At 40.3% G+C, this 2978-nt stretch overlaps 1 non-coding gene across 1 annotated transcript; it reads left to right on the top strand.

The window, feature by feature from the left end:
• The first annotated feature begins 594 nt into the window (after positions 1–594).
• Positions 595–698, top strand: LOC116130769. The gene has a single exon (XR_004128125.1). It is a non-coding gene; the product is annotated as a small nucleolar RNA R71 (small nucleolar RNA).
• The last annotated feature ends 2280 nt before the right edge of the window (positions 699–2978 follow it).

The following is a 2978-nucleotide window of genomic DNA, read 5'->3' as shown; positions in this document are numbered from 1 at the left end:
TTCATGAACCTGTGGTCTCCTGCATGAATTTACCAACATATCCTCCAACTTTGTCACTCTTTGATCTCCGGTTGATTTGTCACCCCTGGTTGGTTATTTGGAACTGGCCTCTGGTTCCATTATTTTGCTGGTTCGATTTCCCCAAGCCAGATTGGATGATTTCTCCACCCCGGGTTGTATGGTTGGAGTACAGGTTGTTTGGTTGTCTCTATTTCCTGCCAAGTAATTCACTTCTCTCGTTTGAAGATGACAAAGCAAAGGTGTTCCAACTTGACACTCACTGCTCACATGGTTCCCTGCACAAAACTCACAAGTTAATTGAGGTGCTTGTATAGAGTTTACCGCATAGTTCCCGACTGTTTGAAGTCCAGTGGTTGGCATGATGGCTGTGAAGGCATCAACTTCATGAAGACCCGAAGATCCTGTTGTTGCTCTCTCTTTTTGGTTTGGTTTTGTGTTGCTTGCCAAAACCTCAAGCAACTCATAGCCTCCTCTGTGTCTTATTTTGCAAGGCCCCTCCTGAAGTTGCATCCACCATGGTTTGCACATTACCCATAAACCATTGTAAATGTTTGGACTTGAAGCCAAACTGGCAAACCATGGTGTGGACCTTCCCATCAACTCTTGTATCTCTCCCAAGCTTCATACAATGACTCGGAATCATCTTGTAGAAATGATGTGATATCATTTCTCATTTTGCTGATTTACTGGAAAAGAACTTGGTAAGGAATTTCTGTGCTAGATCATTCCACGTTGTTATAGTTCCTGGTGTAATGCCATTAACCACCCCTTGGCTTATCTCCCAATGAATGGGAATAACCCCAGCCTAATGCATCATCTGATACTCCATTTGACTTGAAGGTGTCACAAATTTCTAAGAAATTGCAATATGTTGATTCGGATCTTCCTTCAAATCACCATTAATCTGACCGACTGCTGGATCATCGATGTTGCCGGCTTATCTCGAAGTTGTTGGCTTGTACCGTAGGTCTAGTGATACTCGACCCACTACCATTCACTGTGGGAACTGAAAATTCCCTCAGTGTCTATTTTCTAGTTCAGCCATTTCAACAACTACTTTGTCCTTCTACAACAAGATCCTCTCTTTCTCTTCTCTCTCTGTTATTTCTTCTAATGGTTCTCTCAAGCTCAAGGTCAACAGGAACCACTGGTTGACGTCTTGCCTTCCATAAACTGCAGAAACGGAAGTGAAGGAAAGTGAGATCAACTCAACTGAAATTAAAACAAAAATAAAAACTCCAACTAGCTAACTATAGAAAGACTCAATGTTACTTAAAATAATCCCGCAACACGCCAAAAACTGATGCGGGTTTCCTACAACATCAATATGTAGCAAGTATACTAGTCGCACAAGTAATGAGTAAGTATCGTTCCCACAGGATTGTTGCTAAGCATAAGTTTTCTACGTTTTCAAGTTGGAGTAACCGAAATCTTTGGATTGATGGGAGCTAATTCTAATTAAACTTCAAAAATTTTAAACTAAAATTTAACTAAATGCAATATGAAAACACGGTAATCAATTCAAGTAAACGGGTAGGGTTTTGACTTCATTCGATTTTATGGGTAACCTAAAAATTACACTACATTCACATCATACGCAATGGTGTAAATCACTCACTAAAGTGTTAACATACCCTCTCGGGCTGTTTTCCTATTCATCCTTATTAACCTTCCGCACCCAACATTTGAGTTAACATTCCAACTCATTAAGTAAAGAATCCTACAATGATTTCATGATTCTTGAATCTATCTCTAGTATCCATACTATATGGTGATTACCAAAAAGCCTAACATTTCTCAATCTCATCATGTTCATCACATAAAGCATTAAAACTCAGAGTAAACACACGACCAAGCATACTCATATGAATAAAACAATCAAACACTTAACCCATTAAAAATCCAAACTACAATCAAAACCCTACCCAAAATGGGTTGTTCATGGCTAAATCAACAATACAAAAACGAAAAACGAAATCAATCAAGTTCAACATAGGAAAATGAGATAAGATAAGAAATCTCCCCAAAAGATGAATCCCTAGTTAGATCGAATCTTCACCCTTGTTACAATCAAAATCGCTAAAACTCAGCCAAAGAAAATGTAAAACTGCTTAACCTAAAAACGAAGACTCCTTGGGTAAAGCTAAGTGTTTCTTTTCACCTCCCTAATTACCAGCCAAACAGCACAAGAAAACTGTCGTTTAACAAAACTGAAAAATTACCGTCACCGTGGCAAGAATTCTTCTTCGCCGCAGCAAGATTCTTCTTCGCCGCTGAAATAAAGCAGACATGCTCGTCTCTGGCCTACTTCACGCGGTACGTACAAATCTAGCCGCGGCAAGCTTCTTGAAAAGTTCTGAAATATAGAACTGCCACTCTGCTTGCTTCTTCGCTTGATTCTTCGATTCTCGGTGCTCTCCTCTTTGGAACAAGCCTCATCGGCTCTATCCTGCTTAGAACTCTCCTACTTCGAGATCCGCTAACTTCTAGGTCAAAAACTCCCAATTTTTTCCTTATTTCTCAAAATGTCATTTTAACCTGAAACACAAAATGTCAAGAATTAAGCAACAATTCAGGTAAAAATGCACTAGAAGTACCTGAAATCCAATTAAAAGTCTAATGAAAACTGTATAATCCCCGGATTATCTTCACAGAGTTGCTGTCTTTGGGAATCTGAGTATTTTCGAAATGCTTAACGGCTCGAGTGCGGCCTTAGCTTCTTTCAGATAACGGACCATGTTTTCTCCTTGGCTTGATATTCTCCTAAAATTTGGTTGACGACGCATGCATGTCGATGTAGACACTGATCGTGGTTGCACCCATTTCTCTGGCCAACTGCAACCCGAACAAGCCGATCATACTCGGCCTCATTGTTGGTTGCTTTAAATCCAAACTGAGAATGCCTGCGCAAGCCCCTTCGGGGCTCACAAGAGAAGACCTGCACCGGCCCTTTTCCG

The sequence above is a fragment of the Pistacia vera genome, unplaced genomic scaffold (assembly GCF_008641045.1).
Source record: "Pistacia vera cultivar Batoury unplaced genomic scaffold, PisVer_v2 Contig1060, whole genome shotgun sequence".
In the NCBI taxonomy this organism is placed as follows: domain Eukaryota; kingdom Viridiplantae; phylum Streptophyta; class Magnoliopsida; order Sapindales; family Anacardiaceae; genus Pistacia; species Pistacia vera.
Note: the sequence above shows the minus strand (reverse complement) of the source record. Positions and strands in the feature narration are given on the sequence as shown.